The sequence below is a fragment of the Ovis canadensis genome, chromosome 8, assembly GCF_042477335.2.
Source record: "Ovis canadensis isolate MfBH-ARS-UI-01 breed Bighorn chromosome 8, ARS-UI_OviCan_v2, whole genome shotgun sequence".
In the NCBI taxonomy this organism is placed as follows: Eukaryota; Metazoa; Chordata; class Mammalia; order Artiodactyla; family Bovidae; genus Ovis; species Ovis canadensis.
In genome coordinates, this window is record NC_091252.1 from 68,361,149 (window position 1) to 68,388,833 (window position 27,685).

At 37.5% G+C, this 27,685-nt stretch overlaps 1 long non-coding RNA gene across 1 annotated transcript; it reads left to right on the forward strand.

Annotated features, from left to right (window-relative positions):
• The first annotated feature begins 134 nt into the window (after nt 1-134).
• LOC138931590 (uncharacterized) lies at nt 135-27,408 on the forward strand. The gene is made up of 2 exons (XR_011446631.1): nt 135-237; nt 24,410-27,408. It is a non-coding gene; the product is annotated as an uncharacterized lncRNA (long non-coding RNA).
• Nucleotides 27,409-27,685: the final 277 nt, after the last annotated feature.

The following is a 27,685-nucleotide window of genomic DNA, read 5'->3' on the forward strand; positions in this document are numbered from 1 at the left end:
GGGGAAACTGGGTCTTGTTCTGATGGTTCAGTAAATCTTTAATTGAATTTTCTGTTGATGGGTGGAGCTGTGTTCCCTCCCTGCTGTTTACCTGGGGCCAAACTATGGTGGAGGTAATGAAGATAATGGCAACCTCCTTCAAAAGATCCCATGCATGCACTGCCACATTCAGTGCCCTCAACCCTGCAGCAGGCCACTGTCGACCCATGCCTCAGCTGGAGACTCCTGGACCCTCATGTATGTATATATATATATATATATATATATATATATATATATATATGTATATAATCATCTACCATGGACACTCTGTCTACCTTTCCTATATTAACTCTCCTAACTCTCTCAGAATTCTGGATGTTATCTAAACTAAATTCATTTCCTTCCATCTTCCCTTTATTCTTCATTTCCAGTACTGCCCCACAGCCCAGTCTCAATACCTCTCTGTACTTCTCCTTTAAGACAATTAAAAAGATGTGCTAAAATTTCTCTGAAGGGTCTAACTACATAATGACTCTGTCTTCCTTTAGCTTCCAGGATTTTGTTTTCACCTCTATCGTTTCACATTTCATTCCATCGTGTGTCATCACCATTTGGGTACATGCTCAAAAATATGGGCTCTGTGCTTAAATGTATGTTAAACTTTAGAAGTGATATGTTAGTTTTTATTAAAAGCAAACTTTGCTAGTAAAGGATGAAACTGATCTGTATATTTCACTCAATTAACTTGGCCTGTCTGTTTCTAACTGAACACAGTTAATCAAAAGAGTATGCACAGAGTCATATAAAGTAAGGGCCATACACAGAATGACTGCTATCTAACAATAATACTAGAAAATCCTAAATAATTAACTGTTTGAACATTTACTTGTTCTCATTCTCTCTCTCTCCATCTGAAATTTCAGTTACATTCCCTGCTTTATTTTTGCTTAATTATCTTCTAGATGTTTATGCTCTCTGCCCCTGTTCCATAGTCTCAGTGATGACTTTATTTTCAGATTCATTAACTTCCTGGTGAATTTTTTTTGTCCTGCTTCATAATCTTGATATTTTCTTACTTCTTGAAACATATGCCTGCTATTCATTTCATAGTCTGAATGTGTCTTTCTGAAATCTAGGATATATCGAGTTGGATTTTTCTGGTGACTTTCATTCATACTTCCTAGTATGTTTTTAGTCTCCTTGTAAAATGTTCTTTCCTCGTTCATCTACTAGTATATCATTTTTGGAAGCTTTTGGTTTTGGACTGTCTCTTTGTTTTTATATATCTACTTGAAAAGACTTCTGGCTTTTTGTCTGCTCTACCATGCAACTGTGAGTCACCAGGTATAGCAGATGCTCTCATGGCAACAGTGATTTTGGAAATTGTCTACTTCTCTGTATTCACACCTTTTTGACGTCTGCTTTTCAAGATCTTCTTTACTTTCTCATGATCTCAAACAAGTAATAGAAAAATATATTATGTTTTTAAATTTATTCCATATTTATTGGTATTATTTTGTGGAGGAATTTTTCTGGACAACTAACCTACCATATTCTCAAAAATAAAAATGCTTAATCATATTTTAAATTATTTGCTTACCTCCATACAGATGAAAGCCCTTCACAGATATATGCTATCATATGCATGTAGAAATCTGTGACACCAAAGCCCTTACTTGACACATATAAGCCAGTGAAGGAATAAGGAAGAAATGAATGGTGTCAATCATAATTGTATAGTACCAGGTCTTTGAGAGCTACAAATAATTCAAGAAATAGGACAATAATATTTTCTCGAGAGATTTGGAAGTCATATTGAGTTTCTCAATTTACTCTGAAGGTGTCTAAAAGAAATTGCATAGTCCAGTGAAAATATAAATTTTATCTGAGAAAATAAAAGTCAAAATATTGTTAAAAATCTATAATTTTACATAACTAGGTATCTTTAAAATTTTATGACGACTGGCAGAGAGACTACAATTTGATATTAGATTATGATGCTTTAATTGCCTAGCTTTGACTTAATTGTTTGCACCCAAGAAAAAGACAATCTGGTGGGTATCTTTATCCTTATCTGTCCTAGAACCCATATGATAGAGGAGGAAAACACAATTTATGCTAGAAACTCTTACATTTTAGGGAAGATTTTGGAGCTGTATCCTAAAGGAAGATTTGAGGCATATTTTCAACTTTAATTGACTATGTATGGCCTGATCATAAAAAAATTTTGCCAGTATAGTTTTTGTTTTTATAATTTTAGAGTTTATTTTTTATAATAGTCACAATATTTGTAAAAGCAAGCATTTAAATATGGAGATTTTTATATGTTTTTTGAAATTTTATATACTTTTACTTGGATGTTATAAGCTTTTTAAAAAAAATACATTGATGAAAATTCCTGGGAAAAGGGCAGACCTGTGTCAGTGTGTGTGTGTGTGTGTGTGCACGCATTTGTGTGTTGTGTCTACCTGTGTGTTTATACTTGTTTGCGGTTCACATATTTTGTGGTTGAATTATTCAAAGTTTGTTCCCTCCCTTCGATGAAGACTTGCATTCCAGCTTCATTGCAGTGTGCAGTTCTTCTGTGTGGTTTGCTTTTTCTTGCATCTGAAAATAATTTGGGAGAAACAGAAAATTTGATTTGGCCTGAAAAATCTTTTCTCAATTTCTTTGTAAAATGCGACCAGTCCAGCTATTTCTATATAAGGATAAAGAGTCAAAGACAGGCTAACCCAGGAAAAATGTGAACCTAAAGATTTCCTCAGATCTGATATTTGGGCAAACCAATCTCAAAATATTTGAGACTTATTCCTTGGCTCTGAAAATTGCAACATCATAGGAGTAGCTTTCCCCATTATTGGCAATTCTTCTGCCTGTCACACTTTGCCATTGAGATTTTCTTCTCAGGATTCTTCTTGAGAAAGTTTGACTTTAAGTAAAATGAACACTACTCTCCCAAAGTCACAAGAGATGCAAGTCAAAATGATTTTATGTTCAAGCATCAGTGCAAAATATTTAAGTCAGGAGGACTTCACTCCAAAATTAGACCAAAAATAGAAACCATTTTCTAAAACTATAGACCATCCAATTCAAGGAAACATCCCCAGGTATATTTATTAATATAAAATTTTTGAAACTGTAGTATGTGATTATTATAAAGTTCAGTGGGAAAGTAGGATCTAAAATTACATGATGCTACATTAGTACAATTACAATTTTTTTTAAAGCTAAGATAGAAAAATAAATCAGGTAAAAACACATCATAAAACTGTAAGAGTCATTATCTTTTTGCTTGTAGAATATTTGCTTGTAGGAAATTTTTAAAAAGAGAAACCTTTGTTAATTTTAAAAATTTAATAATCAGGGACTTCCCTGGAAGTCCAGAGGTTAAGACTCCACATTCCCAACACAAGATGCAAGGTTCAATCTCTGGTCAGGAAACAAAGATTCCTCATGCCACCTAGCACAGCCAAAATAAATAAATAAAATAAAAATTTAATAGGTATTTTTTAAATTTTCATTTCTGTATGATTGATTAATATATTTATTTTGAAGGGGCAAAGTGTCAAGGCAGAATAAGTTTCCAGAGACCTGAGTTCAGATGCTGTTCTTAACCATATACTAACAAGGGTTCCATACTGGAATCTTTCCAAAAGATACTATTTTCTTGAAACTTATCTCATTCCATACCTTATTCTGGTGATCTATAGAAAATGTACTTTTTCTCTTCCTCTATATAGGAAAATGGATGACTATTTAGAAATATATTTTATTGAGAAATGTCACAAATTATGTGTTTTACTTTGCAGTGACATTTCAGATGAAAATGTTTGTCTTGCCTTGATGGCCCAAAAAAGACTGGGTCTGACAGAGAGTAAGGTGATTGCCCTCTTTGATGTAGAGAATAAGTGCCCGTATGTAGTATAGAACAATGAAAGCAAAGGTGGCTTATGAACCATCACTTTTATAGTTTTCTATCTGTTGGGTTTTCCCATTTAAAGACACATTTTTCTAAATGTTGAATATTGCTTTAAATGCCCATGCTGTGGTGGCGTTAATTCATCATAACCAATCCCTCCTGTGGAATTATTTACCCGATAACTGAATACATTTTCTCTCAACCTAATATTTTATATCTCCATATTTAGTCAGTGTAATTCTAAAATAAAAGAAAATGACGAAATTGTCCAGAATTTTCAACTCTAGTGTACCCACTGGTTCTGATTTTCAACTATGGTAATCCAGTTTTTAAATAAGACTGTTAAAAACAAGAAGATATCATGAAAAAAAAAATAAATGAAAAGTCCAGTCAAGAAAAAAGGATGAACTGTAGAATGTGACTTTAATCCTTTAGAAGTCGCATATTTTTCTGTTCTTTGCTCTCTTTCAGCAGAAATATTTCCCTCTAACCAAAGGCTGATGCCTTCTGGTACCTTCAGGTAATACCTACAGTGAATATGATTTCTTAGAAGTTTTTTTTTTTTTAAAGTTATAAAATAGTCTACAGGAGACCACAAACATTCCCCTGAAACATAGTGCAAATTCTACGCAAGTCTCATGAACAGCCTACCTGTTTAGATGATCCAGTGGAGAGTTATGACAGTGGTTTGTCTGTGGAATTCTAGCTTGTGCCATTTAAGGCAGACCAATTACCTTAATTTTTTCAGAGGACATTTGTCTTTAGCACTCTGGTTGAATTTTTTCAAGGAGAAAGACATTTTTCAAGCAGTAAACATCCTTATGGATATTGGAGTTAATATGGAATTGGAATCATAGTCACCTATGGAAACCGGGGCATTTTTAGGTAAATACTCTGAAAGACTATTGGACATCACTCAATCTAGAGATTCAGATGGATTTTATTCAAAATGATTTTAGACTTTATATTTTAGTTGAATGAGGCTAATGAATAGAATTTTGGGTGAAAAATATTATTGCTTTATTGCATCTTACTAAAGTTTTTTAACTTTCTGTATTGTAAGTAACTAAAAATTTTTTAAGATATGCTTTTTTAAAGTTTATTTATTCATATATTATTTATTTTTGGCTGTGCTGGGTCTTCGTTGCTGCGGGGGCTTTTCTCTAGTTGTGGCAAGTGGGAGCCACTCTCTAGTTATAGCATGCAGGCTTCTCATTTTGGTGGCTTTTCTGTCTGTGGAGCATGGGCTCTGGAGTGTGAGAGCTTCAGTAGCTGTGGCTCCCAGGGGCTTAGCTGCTCCACCGCAAGTGGGATCTTCCCCACCCATAGATCGAACCCATGTCCCCTGCATTGGCAGGCAGATTCTTTACCATTGGGCCACCAGGGAAGCCCGTGTATTGTAAGTTGCTTATTGACCCCATTTGGGTAATGGGCTTACCACTTGACCCATACGCTTTGGGTGCTGTTACCAGGTGAATGGGAATGAAAGCTGAGAAGGCAAAAAAAAAAAAAAAAATGGTAGTCTTCTAAATGCATTTTGCCTTTTTCTTAAGTCAAGCTTGTGCATGAAAAACAGTGGTCTTTTCTCACAAGTGCAGATTTATTAGAAATATTTGAATCTTCTTTTCCTCGCTCCCTCCCTTCCTTTCTTCCTCCCTTCTCTTTCTTCATTCTTTCCTATTCTCCTTCCTTCATCTCTTCCTTCCATCCAGGCCACACTGAAATTTCAAAGCACCCTATTGAATGTAGAGACACAGTTCAAGTGAACAACGGAGACTCAGACTCAACGCAAACAACAATTCTTTTATCAGAGCTTTTTCAGTTTTGTGTGTTCTACAAAGTCATTAAATATCTGTGAAGAATCAAGCTATCTTATAACAAAGTAGTACTTGCTCTTTCAAAATTTAAAAACATAGTTTTTCAGTTTCAAGTATTTTCACAAATGTATTTCTTAAAACTTTATACTCTGCTTCTCTAAAGACAATTATAGAGTTAGAAGAGTTTTCTAACAATTACAGATTTTTAAAAGGAAAAAAATCTTGAAAATGGTCTAAGACTTTTAGTTTGTGTCTTGTGCTCAGAGTTGCTTTTTTATTGAATCAAACATATTCCCTGCTATTAACATTGATCTAAATTTATATAATGACATTAATTATATGTATTTCTAAATGATATCCTAAAAAACACTAGAACTTTTATGTTGCTCAGATAAATAAGCTAGAGAACTTTTGTAACATGGCACTGTACCTTTTCCAAAAGCTATTGTTATAGTCAGTGTTAGAAGTTTCATGAATAAAATCTTTTTTGTTTTTCATTTCCTCCTCAAACTTATTGCCTGAAAGGCCAGTTTATATTGTGCATTTCTTACATATTGGCTGAATTTGTTACATTGTCATTAGGTCAGAAGGTGCTATATATACATGAGGCTGAGGTCCCCATATATGATACATGTGTCACTGGCCCAGTAGAATCTTTCCAAAGAGACCAGGCTAATTTGACTGCACTTAAGATAATTCACATCCTTTACATCCAAGCATATATGGGAAGAGGTCATTTTATACTCAAGTAATAAAGTAAATGGAGCTGATTTCAAACTATCTCTTTAAAATGAGAATGCATATACAGTGTCAGTCAAAATTGTCAGAGATTTCCACTTATGCAAATATAGTAGACATACATTTCCTTATTCTTCTCACTATGAACAATTAAAAATTTTGGTCACTATGTACAAAACAAAACGTAAGAAGACTCTGAAAGGGGAGCTGAGAGAAGTTAGACTGACTAGGGACCTCAGGACCTAAGAAACAACACATTGATGAGTTCTCTGTGTTTCTACTTTTGCTTATACACCCCAGACTTGGAGCTGAAGAAATGGCCAACTAAGAAACAAATGGATGCAAACTAAAAAAGTCATAGCAGAGGCCTACTCTCTTTAGCTAAAGGACCAGGAACGGGCAGTCTGGCAAGACAAAGTTTTTATACAGAAGAGGCTCAACTTTAGCTACTTGCTGCTGCTGCTTAGTTGCTCAGTTATGTCCGACTCTTTTGTAACCCTATGGACTGTAGCAACGCCATGTTCCTCTGTCCCTGGAATTTTCTAGGCAAGAATACTGGAGTGGGTTGCCATTTCCTTCTCCAGGGGATCTTCTCAACCCAGGGATTGAAGCTGTGTCTCCTGCTTGACAGGCCAATTCTTTACCGCTGGGCTACTTTAGCTAAATATCACAGGGGAAAAAATGTAACTTCCCACTTCCCACCCTTGGTAAAGGCTGACAGGGAAGTCTAGACTTCCACTGTCGCCAGGACTTGAAGAGTACCCTGTAACACTGAGGTGTTGTCAGAGGAAGTTTAGCGGAACATCAGGACCTTCACCATTGCCCAGCAGTAATGAGACTCCACCCTCCAATGTCCCATGAGGGAGCAATAGGAAACACTCATGTCTCTACCAGCCAGGTGGTATAGGATGGTGCTAGCAGACAGGCTGAATTCTCATCCATGTCTAGCAGTGATGAGGAGCTCCTCCTCTTTTCAGGAGTCAGCAGAGGCTGAGCAGAAAACAAAAAAGACTTCTGGCAATAATGAAGTGATGTGTGCACTTCACCTGCCAGAGTAGTGTCAGAAGAAGCTAACTGAAGCAAATGAAAGTACCAGGGACATTACATTATGTTAAAAGATCAATTCTCCAAGAAGGTATAGCAGTTCTAAATGCATGTGTACCAAAGTACAGTGCAAAAAATATGTGAAACAAAAGCTGGTAGAACTAGTAATCTAAAGAGAAATAAACAAGCTTACCACTATAGTTGAAGATTTCAATATCCTTCTCTCAGCAGTTGATACAACAACTAGATAGGAAATCAGCAAGGATATAAAAGAACTTAAAAACACCATTAACCCACAAGTTCAAATTGATGTTTATAGAATACTCCACCACCAGCAGCAGAATATGCACTTTTCTCAAGGAACCATAGGACATATACTGAGATAGACCACATCCTGGGCAATAAAACAAACTACAGCAAATTTGAAATAATGAAAATGATACACAAAGTGTGATGTCTTGCCACATTGGAGTCAAAGTAGATACTAAAAACAAAAAGATAACAGGAAAACCTCCAACCACTTGGAAACTAAACAACACATTTGAAAACATGAGTCAAAGAGGAAGTCTCAAGGAAAATAAAAAATACATTGAACTGAATGAAAATTAAAATACCACATAGAATCTGTGGGACATAACAAACACAGTTCTGAGGGGAAATTTTATTAACACTAAATGTTTATATTAGATAGAAGCAAATATCTCAAATCAATAATCTACATATATAAATTGAATACCTTACACTAAATGGACCAGATTCTCAAAAAGCACAAGTTACCACAATTCACTCAATATTAAATATAGAATTAGAATAGTCCAAAATCTAGTAAGGAAATTGAATTCATAATTTTAAAACTAATTATACAGATATTGAAAGAACAATTCATTATACCCAATATTTTTCTGAAAATTGAATAGGAGAAAACATTTTCCATTTAGTTTTATAAGCTAGTATTATCCTGATACCAAAGCAATACTAAGACAATTTAAAAAGTGAAGACTAATAACCCTTATGAATAAAGATGCAAAAATTCTTAACAAAATATTAGCAAATAGAATGCAGCAATATATAAAAAAGAATTATAGATCACAACAAAATATGGCTTATTTCAGGGCTACAAGGCTAGTTCACTATTTGAAAATCAATAATGCTATCCACCATGTTAATAGGCTGAATGACAAAAAAAAGTCACAGGATAATATCAGTTGAGGCAGAACATGCATTTGACAAAAATTCTATATTCATTCATGATAAAAGCTGTCAGAAAATGAGAAACAAAGGGGAGTTTCCTCAACTCTATAAAGAACATCTACAAAAGCAAAAAAAAAAAAGCCCTACAGCAAAGATACCCTTATGATAAAAAAACTAAATGCTTTCCACCTAAGATCAGGAACAAGTCAGGATGTCTGCTCTGACTGCTTTTATTCAAACAGTGCTTAGATGTTCTACTCAATGCAATACAACAAGAAAGGAAATAAAAACCATACATAACATAACACCCCAAAAAAGGTGAAGCACTTTTTAAGCCTAACAAAATATGTATAAGATCTATATGGGGGAAACTACAAAATTCTGATGAATGAAATTTTTTTTAAAGAACTAAATAAGTGGAGAGATAGTCCATGTGCACAGAGAGGAAGACAATATTGCCAAGATGCCAGTTCTCCCCAAATTGATCTATACATTCATTGCCCCTCCAATCCAAATTTCAGCAAATTATTTTGTGATTCTAAAGAGAGGTAAAAGACATGAAAGAGCCAACACAGTACTGAAGGAGAATAATAAATCAGAGAACTGACATTACACAACGTCAAGATTTACCACAAGCTACAGTAATCAAGAGAGTGTGGTAATAGATAAATACAGGTATTCCTCAGAGATACTGAGGATTCAATTTTAGACTACCATAGTAAAGTTAATATCACAATAAATGGAATCACATGGCATCTGAAGACAGTGATGGGGAGAAATCTACAAAATTTCAAAAATAGTCTGCCAGAAACATCTAACCTGCAGGGGCCTCAGATCTCCCCTTTCTGGACCCTTTCAACAGCTGCCGTTGGGCTTCATTCACCCACCACTTAGTGTGGGTTGTTGGTATCTTCTGTTTTGTAAATATTTTCCAGATAGGTTGAAGGCTTCTATTGCCAGAAGGCTGATGACCTCACAGTTGGAAAGAAACTGTTAGAAAATGTGTTTCCCACTTGGGGTATATTTTCCACAATCTCTAGTGATCAAGACATTCATTGCATTGGGCAATTCATATAAGCCTTAGCAAACACCTTGCAAACTTCTTGGAATTATCAATATACACACACGCACCCCATACACACACACATACACACACCCCACACACATACACACACACACACCCCCACACACATATACACACACACACACACAGGCTTCCCAGGTGGCGCTGGTCGTAAAGAGCCCACTTGCCAATGCAGGAGATGTAAGAGATGCAAGTTCATTCCCTGGGTCTGGAAGATCCCACAGAGGAGGGCATGGCAACCCACTTTGGTATTCTTGCCTGGAGAATCCCATGGATAGAAAAGCAGCAAAGAGTCAGACACGACTGAAGCAACTCAATATGCTTTTATTGCATACATATACCCTACTGGTTCTGTTTCTCTGGAGAAACCTTGCTAATACAGTATGTTTAACTACAATATTACTTTTCTCCTAATGCTGTTAGTCAACTTTAAAATAGTTTGTCCATTGCAAATAAGTTAGCAGCAAGCCTCATGCCTCATAGCCTCCATCTCAATCTATCTCTGACTCCATCAGCTCTCATTTTTAAGTTTTCTCCAAAGGAAATGCTTTATTCTATAACCTTAAAAATAACATTTACTATAAACTAGGTGTGTAGGTGATTGGGCAACTTGGTACAAGAAACTGATTGGTGAATACTTGAGACAATGTTGTTGTTGTGGACACAGGGAATTTTTATTGGCTTTGAGAATGTTGGTTTCCTCATTGTTATGATTTAATTGGTTGTGTCTGCTCAGTCACTCAGTTGTGTCTGACTCTGCAGCCCCATGAACAGTAGTCCACCAGGTTCTTCTGCCTGTGGAATTTTCCAGGCACGAATACTGGAATGGGATGCCATTTCCTCCTCCAGAGGATCTTACCCAACCCAGGGTTAGAACCCACATCTCTTTTGTCTTCTGAATTGGCAGGCAGATTTTTACCACTAGTACCACCTGGAATGATGATAAATAGGAGCATAGAGGAGTTCATAGATGAGGCCACACGATGAACTTTTGGTCATAAATCAAAAGTATACTAGCTGCCAACATCAACCATCATTCTAAACACAAAATTATGCTTCTTCTTGTAAAATTCTAGAGTTGGAAGAGATGTTATAGCTTATTTAATTCAGCCTTTCACTTCAGAACTAAAGTAAGGAGTCAAATAGTTCAAATTATATATTTTATAAGACCCACCCACTCTTAAGATGAAAATGGTACAAGGATTAGGCACAAGCACATTGCTTAATAGCAAATGGGGAAAAAGTGAAAACAGTGACAGATTTTACTTTCTTAGGCTCCAAAATCACTGCGGGCAATGACTGCAGCCATGAAATTAAGACACTTGCTCCTTGGAAGAAAAGCTATGACAAACCTAGACAGCATATCAAAAAAGCAGAGACATCACTTTGCCAACAAAGATCCATATAGTCGAAGCTATGCTTTTTCTGGTAGTCGTATACGGATGTGAGAATAGGACCATTAAGAAGGCTTGTGTGTGCTAAGTCACCTCAGTCATGTCCGACTCTTTGCAATCCTAGGGACTGTAGGCTGCCAGGTTCCTCTGTCTATGGGATTCTCCAGGCAAGGATACTGGAGTGGGTTGTCACGCCCTCCTCCAGGGGATCTTCCCGACCTCAGGACCGAATCCATATCTCCTGTGCTTCCTGCACTGTAGGAAGATTCTTGCCACTGAGCCACCAGAGAACAAGGCTTAGCACTGAAGAATTGAAGCTTTCGAGTTGTGGTGCTGGAGGAGACTCTTGAGAGTCCCTTGGACTGCAAGAAGATCAAACCAATCAATCCTAAAGGAAATCAACCCTGAATATTCATTGGACGTACTGATGCTGAAGCTGAAGCTCCAATATTTTGGCCACCTGATGCAAAGAGCTGACTCATTGGAAAAGACCCTGATGCTGGGAAAGATTGAGGGCAGGAAGAGAAGGGGGCAACAGATGGTGAGATGGTTGGATGGTATCATTGACACAATGGACATGAGTTTGAGTAAAGTCCAGGAGATAGTGAAGGACAAGGAAGCTTGCAGTGCTACAGTCCACAGGGTCACAAAGGGTCAGACACAACTTAGTGACTGAACAACAGCAACACCAGAAGACTCAAATAAGCAGCACAATCTGGTCCAGACTTCCATTTCATCCACCAGTTTCTTAACAACATTTATTTATATTGTGTAGGGGTTGCCTTAGGACAGCTGACAAAGGAGGCAAAGAGCAAAGCTGATCTATGAACTGTCATCCTAGTACTTGCATGAAAGCTAAAAATGGGTGAGAACTTCACTATATGGTGGCCTTTAAAGACAGTGATGGGACAAATCTTTCTGATAGCCAGAGCTCCAGGCGGTACAACTAATCACCTTTTGGTGAAAAAAGAATGGCCCAAGATTAAAATCGGTGCAGATTCATGGATGGCAAGCAGCTTGAGAGGAGAAAGATGGAGAGATCAGTCATGGCACATGGATGGACCAATAGGAGAGGGCACAAAGTGTGAGGATCTTGGCCTTGCATGTGGAAGGCATCTACTCCGGAATAGGCATTAAACAGCCAAGTAATCACAGTAGACAAAATGTCAGCAGGCCCATGTCAACCATCTCTCTGTCATCAGAGGTCACAGTGTTTGAACACTAGGCACAATGAACAGAGTCACCGCAGTGTCCAGAGAATGGAGGCTATGCATGGGTCTGGCTACGTGAGCTCCCATTTGCTGAGGCTGGCAAGAGAGACCAATGCTGACTCCCACGTACAGCACCATCCCTTCCTAACCAGCCACCTGGTGGCAAGTTAACTACATTGAACTGTTTCCAACCTGGAAAACACTGCAATTTATTTTGAACACTTTTTGCATCTCTATGTATTCTAGGTTTGGATTTGCCTTTCCTGTCTGAAGAATCTCAGGCAGCACCATTTTCCGTGTGATTACAGAAAGCTCAATCCACCCACGTGGAATCCCATATGACACTGCTTCAGGCTGAGGCAATGGTTCTTAATGAGGGGGAATATTTCCCCCCACCCAAGGGGATATTTGACTGTATCGGCTGACATAGTTGGTTCTCACAACTAGGAGGATGCTACTGACATCTAGTGGCTAGCAGCCAGGCTTGCTGCTAAACATCAATATACAGGACAATTGCCTGTAACAAAGGGTTATCTCAGGCAGAGTGTGAAGATGTCACTGTTCAGAAACCATTGACTAAGACATTACTTTATAGCAAAGGACATGCAACCATTGGCCCACAGTCATGAAATCAGCCGGTCTTGTCATGTACCACAGCATCCAAAACAGCTGGCATTGAAGAACAATAGAATAGCTTACAGATGGCATAGAAAAGGCACAAGTTCAAAAATGATACCATGCAAGGATAAGTAGTCATCTTCCAGGATGTGATATATACTCAGATTAACAGCCAATATATAGTGCTGTGCCCCATTAGTCAAATAGAATACATAGTGCCAGGGACCAAGGGATGAAAGCAGGAATGATCCATAGGAAGTTTCTTCTTCCTTTTCTGGATTCTGGCCTCTCTGTGTTTACTGGTCTTAGTTCCTATATGTGGGGAACTTCCACCTTGGAAATGTAAGCTATGATTTATGCCTATATACTTCATACTTCTCCTGACAAGGGGCCAGGGGACAAGGAGAGGAATACAATATTGAAAGAAGCAATTGATGTGATCATCAGGAGACGGGGAGGAATATGTTTGGCACTTGGTTATCTCAGTACTTCTTTGCTCAATTGTGATGGTTAAATAGAAAACTATAGTAGCCAAGGTCTGAGAAGGACTCAATCGGGGATTTAGATAATCAGAGATACAACTTTAAATCACCCCACCAGCTCAGCCACCAAAGGCAGCATAGGTATGAGCTGTGGGAGAAGAAAATCTAGGATAAATCATGGAGGAAGGAAACTAAGACATATCACAGTTGTAGCCTCAAGCCTACCTGCATCCAGGAGGGCTGCCGCTTTCTTCAATGATGTTCCTCTAATAAGTTTACCGTAGGAAAGAGACCCACCCCTCCTGCAGGAAGACCTTCAGGGTTTAGATGAAGCAAGAGGATCCAAGCTGTGCAAAAGTGGACTGTAGTAAACATTGCCCAGGTTCCCTTTCCAGGAAAGAAAGTGCTAATTCCTTCAACTGCTGAGTGTGCTGCTGGCTGTTAGCTGTCACCCATAGTTATCCCTGGGATTTGCCTTCCAGTGAAAACAGCCATATTGCCCATCATCCTTCCTCCTGCAGGGAACAAGATGCATCCCAAGACTTGCTGATATGTGATATGAAGAGCTGGTCTCCCTTCCCCAAATCAGAGTATACCTAGAGAGCCATTCCAGACTCAGGGCTCCCCTTGGGCTTGCCTTGGTTTTTGTTGCTACTACAGTGCAGCCCAGCTTCTCCTTCGGCCTGACTCTGCTTCCCTCACATCTCACACAAACATTGATCCTGACAGCAACACCTCAAGAACTTTCTGTAGACTAGACTCCATCTCAGAGTCAATTTGTGGGGAATCTGACCCACACCATTAATATTTACATACACTGCAGTCTATGCACGTGAAGATTCAGTGAAAGGCTGCTGTTTAGCTTGCCAGAACCTCCTTCTTCCTTGAAAGCTTGTCTTTCAGATGGCTATTGACAGATGTACACTTTTCTTCCTCTTCCTCAGTTATGCCTATTCTCCTTCACTTTGGGAAATTTTCTGCTAGAATAGGAATTTTTAAAACTAGAAAGAAATGCATGTGAAAGACTATCTTTTGTTACTTCTTTTTTATCTGCAACAAGAACCCTGTGATTAGTTTTAGTCCATTAAATATTTGGCCTAAAGCATGTGTTTATGAAATGCAAAACTCACCTTGATCTAGGCTCAGATTTACCAGAGTTCCTTTTCTTTCTTTCCAACACTCGGACTTTGTTTATATCAATGTTGACATTAGTCATTTTCAAGAGGCTATAACTTGGATTTTTTTGTCCAACAGCAGTGCCCTGTTCCTATGTTTTTCTTTTCTTTTCTTGTCCATCAGCCTGTAGCAAGGGAGAAGCCAGCTGAAGGTAAGCACCAATGTCAAATGCTCACTGAATGATAAATGGATAACTTCAACAGTTTTATAGCCTAGCTGAAATTATACTGAAATTCTTTATTGGCCAGACCCAAATCTAAATATGTCTATGCAGCAAATAAACTCAGACTGTTCTGTTAAATGCCAATTTCTCTGGAGAAACAGATCAGAAGACAATTATTGGTATAATTTGTTTAAATGCTTGATAAAATTCACCAATTAAGCCATCCAAGCTCAGCATTTTCTTTGAAAAAAGGATTTTTATTTTTATTTAGCTATTATAGACATATAACATTATTTTATTGAACAGTTTCAAGTGTACCATATGATTCAGTATATGTATATATATGAAATGATGACCACAATAAGTTTCAGTTCAGTTCAGTTCAGTCGCTCAGTCGTAGTTTAGTTAACATCAATCACCAGACACAGTTATAATTTTTTCCCTGTGATAAAAACTGGTAAGATCTACTCTCAGCAACTTTCAATACAATACAGGATTATTAACTGTCACCGTGCAGTACTTTACATCCCCAAAACTTATTTATTTTATAACTAGAAGTTTGTACCTTTTGACCATCTTTTTTTTTTTTTTTTAATTTTTAGTTTTTTATTTTTAAAATTTTAAAATCTTTAATTCTTACATGCATTCCCAAACATGAACCCCCCTCCCACCTCCCTCCCCAGAACATCTTTCTGGGTCATCCCCATGCACCAGCCCCAAGCATGTTGCATCCTGCGTCAGACTGACCATCTTTTTAATTATGAATTTTATTTACTTAATAAGACTACATAATTATTCTTTCAATTTTGTCACTTTGGTTTGTTGTTTTTCTCAAAAAAAGTTTATCTTTTTCATCTAATTTGTTTATTTTCATAAAATGTATCACAATATTTAATGTTTCACTCTTCATTATCAAATTTTCATCTGGTATCACTTACTCTTAGCCAAAAGAATTTCCTCAAATATGTCTTACACACATCTGCTGATAAATGCTTTTTCTAGATTAATAGATTTTATCTATTCTTAATAAATTTAAAAGATATTTTTGTATTGCTTTCTGATTTTCACTGTTTCTGGTAAGAAAACAGCCTTCTTATTTTATTCCCTGTATTTCATGTGTATTTTTCCTCTTGCTCTTTTTATGTCCTGTTTAACTTTGGCTTTCAGCAGTTTAATATAATAGGCCTAAGTCTTGTTTTCCTTTCTGCTTGGTGTTTGCTTAAATTTTTATAATTATGGGTATATTTTAAAAATAAAGTTAACAAATTTTAAACAATATTTTCTTAAATAATTTTTTTGCCCCATACTTTTTCCTCTCTCTTAGACATCAGTTATACAAGTTGTTAGTTCATTTGCTATTATTCCACAGGTCACTGATATTCTACTTTTTATTTTTAAAGTAATTTTTATAGCTAATTTGCTCATAATTATTAATAATTCTGATAGATAATTCAAAAAATATAAGCAGTATCAATAATTCATATCATACCTTTAGAAATAGCTATTTTTCTCTTTAAAACCTTATATCTCATTTTCCTTTTTGTATTACTGTCTTGGCCAGGACATGCAGTTTGTATTGATCATAGCAGTGATAATAAACATTCTTATCTTTAATCTTGGCTTAAAGGTTGGCTTAAAACTCAATATGGAAAAAATTAAGATCATGGCATCCGGTCCCATCACTTCATGGCAAATAGATGGGGAAACAATGGAGACAGTGAGAGACTTTATTTTCTTGGGCTCCAAAATCACTGCAGATGGTGACTGCAGCCATGAAATTAAAAGACACTTGCTCCTTGGAAGAAAAGCTATGACCAAACTAGACAGCATATTAAAAAGCAGAGACATTACTTTGCCAACAAAGGTCCATCTAGTCAAAGCTATTATTTTTCCAATAGTCATGTATGGATGTGAGAGTTGGACTATGAAGAAAGCTGAGCACTGAAGAATTGATTCTTTTGAACTGTGGTGTTGGAGAAGAGTCTTGAGAGTCCCTTGGACTGCAAGGAGATCCAACCAGTCCATCCTAAAGGAAGTCCTGAATATTCACTGGAAGGACTAATGTTGAAGCTGAAACTCCAACACTTTGGCCACCTGATGCAAAGAACTGACTCAATGGAAAAGACCCTGATGTTGGGAAAGACTGAAGGGAGGACGAGAAGGGGACGACAGAGGATGGGATGGTTGGATGAGATCACCAACTCAATGGACATGAGTTCTAGCAAGCTCTGGGAGTTGGTGATGGAGAGGGAAGCCTGGTGTGCTGTAGTCCACGGGGTCACAAAGAGTCAGACACGAATGAGCAACTGAACTGAACTGATCTTTAATCTTAATGGTAAAATATTTAAAATTTCATTATGAGGAAGGTGTTTGCTAAGGTTTTTGAGCAGTATCATCAATCAACCTGAGGAAATTTTCTAACTAATTATTTTCCCATTTTTAAGTAAATTTTGAAATTTATTGCTTTTGTTTTCTTCTAACTCTTGGGGAAATACGGGGCAGTAGTTATAGTGCCATTTCCAGCCATTTCAGAATGTCTCCATCTCTGTAACATGTGTAGGATTACATTTATATTGTCCTCTGGAAGTCAGGTTGGCATTGTGACTTCCTTTGCCTTTATGTGGTATGAGAAGAAGTGATGTGTCACGTTTGGACAGAAGTTTTCAAAGTTGGCATGGTCTAGTTCACCTTGCTCTCCTCTCCTGACTTAGCAATCATGTACACATGTATAGAGAAGAAGCGCCTATCAACCTGGATCCCTTAATAATGATAATAAGCAGAAGGCAGTTACAATTGATCATAGTATATTACTTACTATTATCTTTTATTCCATAGCTTCTTTTTGTTGATATTATCATATGTTTGGTATACATAATAGGAAGAGCCAGGTAAGCAATGCAGCTTAGAGAATATTTTCTTTATGGGGAGGGAGGTGGGAGGGAGGTTCATGTTTGGGAATGCATGTAAGAATTAAAGATTTTAAAATTTAAAAAAAAAAAAGTAAATAAGGTACAAAATGTAAAAAAAAAATAAAAAAAAAAAAAACGTTTCTTTCCAAGTGTGAAGTGGGTGGAAGAAAAATAATTGGGTATGTAGTCCCTGCACTTGGCAATAATACACAATTTATTAGAAGAAATTAATTAAATTCCTAAAGACAATTCTAGATATCCACATGAGCTTAAGAAAAAAAGAAAGAAAATAAATAACTTTCTAGAAGGAGTATACTTCCTGTAACTATGCTATGAGAAAAGTATAAAGATACAATAAGGAAGAGCAAACTATATGGCTTACTTATAATAGCAATTAAATTTTAATAGTATAAATTTGATTTAGTCATAGGCATTGAAGATTTTTTAACAGGGGAGAAACTTTGTCTTTAGTTTAGGAAAATGACTAAAAATATTGCCACTATATTTAGAATGAAATGTAAATATAGATTTGCATTCTAGAGATCTTGAAAGGTTGGGAGGGGCAAGGATTTTTATTTTTATTTACTTATTTTTGGGAGGTCATGCACTGCACTGCTTGTGGAATCTTAGTTCCCAGACCAAGGATCAAACTCAGGTCCTCAGCAGTGAAAGCTTGAAGTCCTAACCATTGGACTGCCAGGGAATTTCTGGGGCAAGGATTTTTAGTTGTTGCGGTGAGATATCGAGGGCCTAGAAGAGGGGATGGAAAAGAAGGAACAGCTTTGGGTTTTATTGAACTGTCTGCGTATCCATCTATGACTAGACTTTTAAAAACCTACATTCTTCACTTTTGTATATTGCAAGTCATATATATAGAGTCTGTAACTGGATACACCTTATTGGATATCCACCCCATATATGATGTTACTGAGTTTATGTTAGTATTTTATGTTACTGAGTCAGGACACAAAAACTGAAACTGGAAGCACAGATATCTAGGGGAAGAAGGTCGGTAACACAAACTTCTGAGAAGTAGGGTATTTGGGGGGATTTTGTTTGTTTGTTTTTGCCTTTTGTGCACAGGCAGTTGTGATTCGGGTGCATTTGCTTATTCTGGTAGGAAAAAACCCTCCCGCTAAAACAGAAGGACCGTTATAAAGAGCTAGAAGTAATCAACACCACCAGACTATGTCATGTTTTTTATACCTATAGCAGGGTCACTTTCAAGGACTGTGGACCAGACTTCATTTCTTTCTTTTTAAAGGGCATTTTGGGAATTCTAATACTTCTCCATGCTCTAAAGTATCATTTGTCCAGGGGAGAGGGTTTGGGTGTCAAGCATAGGAGGGATCAGGGGTTTCTAAAGTGGTCCCTTTGAGAATCACTTCATAATATATTTGTCGGCATATCTTTCTCCAGTGCTGGTTTTGTTACCTTCTCTCTGTTTTCAGTATAAACAGTGTACAAAGGGAGCTATCTTCCTGCTGCTCAAAATAACTACTTAGTTGGGTAAAATTTATAATGTTAGATTCTACTTTTAGCCAGGAAATGCAAACAAAGCCTGGAGACTGCTTGTTCCCTGACCCCAAATTCATTTCATGTTGCTATAGTATCACCCCTGAGAAAATGGGCCTGCCTGTTTTCATCCCCATAGACGCACTCAATGGGCTTTTGTCAGCTCTTGAATTATAGCATTAAAATTTAAACACTAGGGATTTAATGGAGGATTATTATGACACTCCAGTGCATTCTTTCTGTTGCCATTAGCAACAACTGAAGGATAAAATAAATTAGTTGTTTTAAGAGGTACTATTTTCTTAAAAGATGAAGGATCTACCTCACATTCTTGGAGTTTTATAAACTGGTCTATGCAGGTTATTGTTAACATGAGAAGAGGGCTGGTAGTATATAATACCAATCCAATAATTGAAGGGCTTTTTTGTATTAGTTCACCAGTCTACAAAGAAACGATATTTTCACAGGCCCCCAGAAGATGAACTTCAATCTGCTGCTCCCAAACACATTCTCCACTGTCTGGAAAACGTGCAAAGGGGATGGCACAGTGTTCTCCATCCCAAATCCTTCAAAGTGCTAGGGGGAAATAAAAGAATTCCTGCCAAAAGGCCTAGAGAGATCTGTCTGTCTGTATAGTATGGTAATGACTGAGGCTAGTCCAGAGAGGCTTCTGGGAGAAACCCAGCTATTGAAATCTAATGAATGGAACTGAGAATTTCTTGTTACAATGCTATTTGTTTATTTGCTTGGTCATATCCTAGTATCTAAGAAGACATCAGAATAAACAATAAAAGCAAGATATTGTTGGATCGTCTTTGAATTTCCATTTGAGTATATATTCTGAGATATTTTCTCATAGGTAAATTTGTAACTCGATTTATTTTCTCTGCCAGTCATTTATTTGCCTTTCTAGTTGTGTGTCATTTTACCTCTTCCCTGTTCCATTGTCAGCATCCAGATTTATATTCAGGATTGTACTATAATCCTGATACAATTATTTTGAAGGCATTTTCTAGCAAGAATACAAAAAAAGCAAGGATATATCCATATTTTTGTTGCTCTCTCAGTTACCAAAATATGTATATATCCTTGCTTTTCTTTGTATTCTTGCTAGAAAATACTTTCAAAATATTTCACAATTTTTTTTGTCTTTGGAATAAATTCAAATTCATGTAGAAATACTAAAAGATGAATAATAGGCTATAAGTAAATAAATAGCCATTTGGATTTTTTTACTACCCAGAGATAACACCTCTTAACCTAAGTGGGATTCTTTACTTATGGCAATGAAAGTAAATCTTATTTTCACCAAATTCTTTCAGAGCTCTCTGTCTCTTTCTCAAAGGCAATTCTATTACCAATGTCTTTTGTTTCCATTCAGGGGTAGTCCATGCAGATTTATTTATATAGGAGACTTTTACATGAAAATGAAACATATTAAAGTTTTTATCGCCTAGCTTTTCACATATAGCTTTTCCACATAATAGTAAATCTTGAAACCAGAATTTGTATGTGAGAACACAAGGGTGATATGGCGGTTTGAAGGAGAAAACTAAGAACATAATTTTAAAGTTGGCTTTGCTAAGCAAGCCCTTTGCTCTGTTTTTTAAGTTTTATGGACCTGGTCAATAAATTAAAAGGGTCATGAAACATGCTTTTAATTTTGCTTTATGTAACACTGAGAAAATACTGTTCATAAAAACAAAAAAAAAGTTAGCATTATTTTTGTCATGTTTTGGGTTACTTTGATATGGTTTGTCTGGAACAACTCATCTCTCTAACATCTAGTCCCTAAATGAGAGATTTTTGTAATTTTTATAATTTGCTAGCAAAAACGGTGTTGCAATAAACATCCTTGCAAACAGGATTGTAGACCCACATATCAATCTGCTCATACTCTAAATTGCTAGAATATGAATTACTTAGATCAAAGCGTAATATACAGAGACTTTTACCATAGTGATGTTATGCTCCGAGCCCGTATCTCGGAACCGACCGATAGAGCAAGTCCACCACAGTATTGCAAACGCAAGAAGGGAGTTTGTTTATTCCTAGCGCGCTAGGGCCCAAGTCTCATCCCACACAAGGGAATCTGACAAGAGCCCCGAACAAAGGAGTATGGCGGCTTATATACAGGCAGTTCTTTGTCTCAGTTACAGGAGTAGCTGGCGTTACATGATTGGCCAGGCAGGATGAGCGCATATCCTGTCTCTTTCTGGTAAACATGACTCAGGTCCTAGAGCCCGTCGTTTGGTCCCTAACAGAACCAGACCAGGTATTTAAAAGCACCTCTATAAATTAAGGACCAATAGCACTTCAGGAACCACACTGAGAGCTGCCACAGATGGGTAACTTCCAATTTTCATGTCAAGCTGAGGTTCCTGGGACCAGGCTGACTGCTCTTAAATATATCATTTTCCACCTGACAAGTCACATTCCTTAGGCCTTTCCCACTATGTAGGTCATTGAGTCCCTATAGACTCACCTTCAGAAATGGAAATATCAGGCCATAGAGTCACAACATTTCTGTGGATCAGGTGTTTAGCTTTGCCAGGAGCCTGTGCTATGCTATGCTAAGTCACTTCAGTCGTGTCTGACTCTGTGCGACCATATATATGGACTATAGCCTGCCAGGCTTCTCTGTCCATGGAATTCTTCAGGCAAGAATACTGGAGAGGTTTGCTGTGCCCTCCTCCATGAGATCTTCCGACTCGGGGATCAAACCTGCGTCTCTTATATCTCCTGCATTGGCAAGTAGATTCTTTACCACTAGCACCACCCTTGCCAAGAGCCTGAAAGTGAAAGGTAAAAGTGAAAGTTTCTCATTCATGTCCAACTCTTTGTGACCCCACGGACTGTAGCTTGCCAGGCTCCCCTGTTCACGGAATTCTCCAGGCCAGAATACTGGAATGGGTAGCCATTCCTTTCTCCAGGGGATCTTCCCAACCCAGGGATGGAATCCAGGTTTCCCACATTGCAGGCAGATTCTTTACTGTCTGAGCCACCAGGGAAGCCCCAAGAGCCAAGAGCCTAGTAGCAAGCTATTAACTGGTTTTAAAAAACCTTACCCATATAGGCCATTACAGACTATTGAGTAGAATTCTCTGTGCTACATATTAGGCCCCTGTGAGTTATCTATTTTATATGTGTGTGTATCAGTCACTCAGTCATGTCTGGCTCTTTTCGACTCTATGGACTGTAGCCTGCCAGGTTCCTCTATCCATGGGGATTCTCCAGCAAGAATACTGGAGTAGATTGCTGTGCCCTCCTCCAGGGGGTTCTTCCCAACCCAGGAATCGAACCTAGGTCTCCCGCGTTGCAATCACATTCTTTACCATCTGAGCCACCAGGGAAACCCCATTTTATATACAGTAGTGTGTATATGTCAATCCCAATCTCCCAATGTATCCCTCCCCCTTCCCCCGCCATGTAACCATAAGTTTATTTTCTACATCTGTAATTCTATTTCTGTCTTGTAGATAAGCTCATTTGCAGCCTTTTTTTTTTAAAGACTCTACATATAAGCAATATCATGTGATATTTGTCTTCCTCTGTCTGATTTACTTCACTCAGTGTGACAATCTCTATCTCTACCCATGTTGCTGCAATGGCATTATGTTGTTGTTTTTTATGGCTGAGTATAACAGACTAACTTTGCTGTACACTTGAAACTAGCACTTTATAAATCAACTATTCAGTTCAGTTCAGTTCAGTTCAGTTCAGTCGCTCAGCCGTGTCCGACTCTTTGCAACCCCATGAATCGCAGCACGCCAGGCCTCCCTGTCCATCACCAACTCCCGGAGTTCACTCAGACTTGCGACCATCGAGTCAGTGATGCCATCCAGCCATCTCATCCTCTGTCTATACCCCAATAAATTTTTTTAAAAGCCTAACCCAGTAGCAATACCAGAGAGGCAATGAATCTGAAACCCCAAAGGACCCCTCAGGATAGAGGCTAACTCCCTCTGCCAAGGACCCCAATTGACTGAAAGTTGCCAGTGACACTTGAGCACAAAGGCGTCATTAGTGTTGTGAGTTCTATTAGCACTTCTCTACTCACGGCTCTTCTAGAACAGGAAGAGTATCCTTGGCACTCCTGGAATGAAGAAGTACATTCAAATGTAGGAATAACAATAGTAGATTAAATTGGCCCAAATCCCTCAGCCTCCAAGGTCACATTAGCTTCCTTTCCCACTGTAAACCTTGCCCCAAATCCATTCACTGAATCTGGATGCCTAGTCCCCAGACAGGAGTAGGTAAGATAACACCTTGGGCAGTTGTATCCAACAGGGTTCTCCAGGATAATAAGACTGGTGGGAATGATCTTTGGTCTCTTTTGGGGACAGAGAGATCACTGTAAACCAGTTGAGATCAGGGTAGAGTGGAAGAGAATAAATGGAGGGCATTAGTGGTGAGAGAAGTTTCTTGATAATAAACAAGATACTGTATTCCGTTTGAGCAGATTTTGAATAGGGGCTAACTCAAGACTCACAAAAAGAACTTCTATTTCGGTCTGCCCAAAGTTCTGTGTTGAATAGCAAGGTCCTCACTGTTGATAGCTTTTTTTTTTTTTTTTTTTTTTTGGCTCTGAGGACTCTTTGGTTCATCAGTTGCAGCCTCATTACTTTTTGGCTGAAGCTGTAGAGCTTCAGCTCTATGCCCTGTTGTCATGGTAACATTTGCTCATCCACCCTCCCAGAGGAGAGTGAGCAATAACTAGGGCACCATTTGAGCAGTTTGGTTTGATCCTAGCTCTCATTGCTCCAAACACTTATTAACAGGTGGGATGGCAGAGAATCATTATGTAATGCCCAGCCCCCTTGCCTAACATTTGCTGTCAGATCTCAGAGTCTTGTCATATTCCCAGACCTGGCCTGCAGGACCCATGGTCCTTTTCCTTCAGAAAGGCACATTTCAATCAGTATCCCATCCTTGTCACCAAAACTGCTGAGAATTGTGATGGGTCTGATCTGTGTTGTGTGTGTGTACTTAGTCGCTTAGTTGTGTCTGACTCTTTGTGACCTTTTGGACTGTAGCCCACCAGGCTCTTCTGTCCATCAGATTTTTCAAGCGAGAGTACTGGAGTGGGTTGCCATTTCCTTGTCCCCAGGGAATCTTCCTCACCCAGGGATCAAACCCTCGTCTCCTGTGTCTTCTACATTGCAGGTGGATTCTTTACCTGGTGAGCCATCGGAGAAGCCCGATATGTCATCTTACTTGTAAACTAACAAGTTAATCAGCCACAGTCTTATGGATGCTAAAAAATGACACAGGACTCCTAAGTCAGAGACCAAAGAATTTATTACAGAGCATGGTAAACAGCATGAACATCAGCTTACTTTTGAGAGTTCCTTCTGCTCCAAAATCTTACAGAGAAGACACCTAGATGTACTCTACATATGCAGTGGTTTGCATTTCAAGAGACGAACTATTAGCATACAAAAGGTCAGTATCTTACAATGAGTAATAAGCATGTCTACCCTTTGATCAAGAGAAATAGCTTTATTACAGCAGACGGTAAGCATGCCAGCTCTTTGTCCCTGGGGAAGATCCTATCTCTATCAAGGTTTTTCACTATGCAAAACATCCTTAAAAAATAGTCCAGAAGGAAAAACTGTCAGTGCCTCTGTTCCCAAGATGTGCCAAACTGTGAAAGACTTATTAGAATTGTTTCCCAATACATTCAATGGCTTGAATGTACTTAGATGTATTCAACTACCCCCTCTCTATTCCTCCATTGGTGGCAATACTTTTATTAAAAACCAGTACCAGCTGCTGTAATAACCCTTATGCATTGCTTATTCATTCCTTTTGGATAATTTCCCAGGTAAAGTGATTAGGTAGAAATGAATACATTTAATTTTAATATATTTTGCAGATTTTCTCTACCAAAAGGCAGTTAAAATTAACATTTCAAACAGCTGTGTCGAAGAATAACGTACTCCTTAATGTGGAAAAAATAAATGATAAGCTTCATATTCTTAAATTTAATCTTTCCTAGAACAGCAACTTAATGCAGAGACTGTAGAATTTAATTTATTCCTAATAAAATGGGCTGCTATACAAAAATAGACTGGGTGGCTTATAAATGATGGAAATCTAGTTCTTACAGTTCTGGAGGCTGGGTGATTTATTCGTCACAGTTGTGGAGGCTGGGGTGTCCAAGATCAAGTCACTGACAGATTCACTGCCTAGTGAGGACCCGCTTCCTGGTTCATAGACACTTCCTGGTTCATAGCTGTCTTTTCACTATGCCCCCATATGACAGGAAAGAGGAGGGAGCTCTCCTACTACTGTCTGTATTATAAGATCACTAATCCCATTCATGAGCATTCCACCCTCATGACCTAAGCACGTCCCAAAGTCCTTACTTTTAACTATCATCACATTGGGAATTAGATTTCAACATGTAAATTTGGAGGGATACAAGCAAAGTTCAATAAGAAACCTGAGACATAATGGTTAGACAATTGATATAGCTGCTTTGAAAGGACAAAGCTCTCATATAGCCATTATATTTAATCAGAAGGATAAGAAAAAGCTAGGAAATATTTACATGCTAGTTTTCATAAAATGTAATATAAATCTACATTTAGCCTGTATCTTGTCATCATGAAAACTGTTTTTGTCTAAATTTATTTTAAAAGAAAAATAAAAGATTTCTCTGTATTACTAAAAGATTCTAATAACTTTTACTTATAATTCCAAATGTATGGTTTTTTTAAATAAAAAGTATATTTGTTAATGTACTGTTTCTTATAAAACACTATATTCACTTGTTTTTAATTATGTTTCTTGAGTGAGACTGTGGTCACCCACATGTCTCATAATAATTAACTCATTCTGAGATATCACTGATTTATTCTGTAACTGCCTTGGTTGTGATTTAAACTTACTTGGTAGCGTTAAAAACACAATGAGAACATTTGTTAAGCTTTCTATTGCTATATAACCTTGTTTATAACAAACCCTGTGATTTAACCTATTCAACTGTAATAGGCAATAGCAATTCAAGTTTTCTCTTTAGAAAAATCTGTGTTGACAATGGATATTATCATCTGCAATTTCTATTCAATCCATAGAGTAAAAACAAGACCTCATTGTTGCATTAACCCACTTCAGATGAAATTCAGGTCCTCAGGATTTTTACTTATTTTTGTCAGTGAAATATTATTACCTCTGATCAAAGATCACAGCAAAAGTGAACCACTGTCACTGGTAAGAGTCAAGAGAATCAACAAACAATAGATACAGATCTCACAAACTGCAGGTATTGGCATGATTAGATCTAAGATATGTATAAAATACTTTAAAAATGAAGAGTAGGACTTTCCTGGTGTCTCAGTGGTAAAGAATCTGCCTGCCAATGCAGGAGACATGGGTTCAATCCCTGATCCAGGAAGATCCCACGTGCAGCTAAGCCGGTGGGCCACAGCTACTGAGTATGTGCTCTAGAGCCCGAGAGCTGAAACTGCTTAACCTACAAGCCACAACTAACGAAGCGCAAATTCTCTAGCACCTGTGCTCCACTAAGGAGAAGCCGCCGCAATGAGAACCCACATATCGCAACTACACCATAGCCTCTGCTCACCGAAACTTGAGAAAAACCCGAGCAGCAACGAAGATTCAGCACAGCCAAATAAATAAATAATTACTTTTTAAGAATGCAAGGTAATATGTTTCTTGAGCTAGCAGGTGGATTTTTAACAAAATACAACTGTTAAGGATGAAAATATAACCTTTAAATTAAAAATTTATGAGATGATAAGAGTTATCACAGATGAAAAGTCAGTAAAGAAAGTTTCGTTATAAAAAAGTAATTAAAAATGCAGCACAAAGACAAAAGAAAATGAGAATTACTAAATAGTGTTAGGAGATAGGAAAGGTAGACTAAGAGAATTGAACCTTGTCTTATCAGAGTGAGACGAGAATAGAGATTATGGAGCAGAGTCAACTTTTGAAAAGGTCGTGATAAAGAATTTTCCAGAAATGATGAAAGACAATTTACAAAGGAAGCATAATGTATACCAAATGGGATAGATTTAAAAAAATGAATCTATAATCATGCACCTTCCACTAAAATTTTAGAACTTCAGAGATTAACAGAAACTCATAAAAGCAGCAACTTGAGCAAATAAATCTCCTCCAAAACAACAACAAAAAAATTGAAGAAATAGTAAATGTCCAAACAGCAATAACAGAAGCCAGATCGCAGTGAAATGAAAAAATTCCCGGTTGTGCAACCAGCCAATTTCTCAGTAACAAGGGCAAAATAAGACATATTTCCATAAATAAGAACTGAAAGTTTTCACCATCAGCAGAATTTCAGTAAACTAACTTCCAAATTATATTCTTCAGCATAAAAGGAAGACCAAAGATGCATAAAAGAAAAGAAAGTTTTAAAAAATTATGTATGAAATACACAATGGTGAATTACTTAAG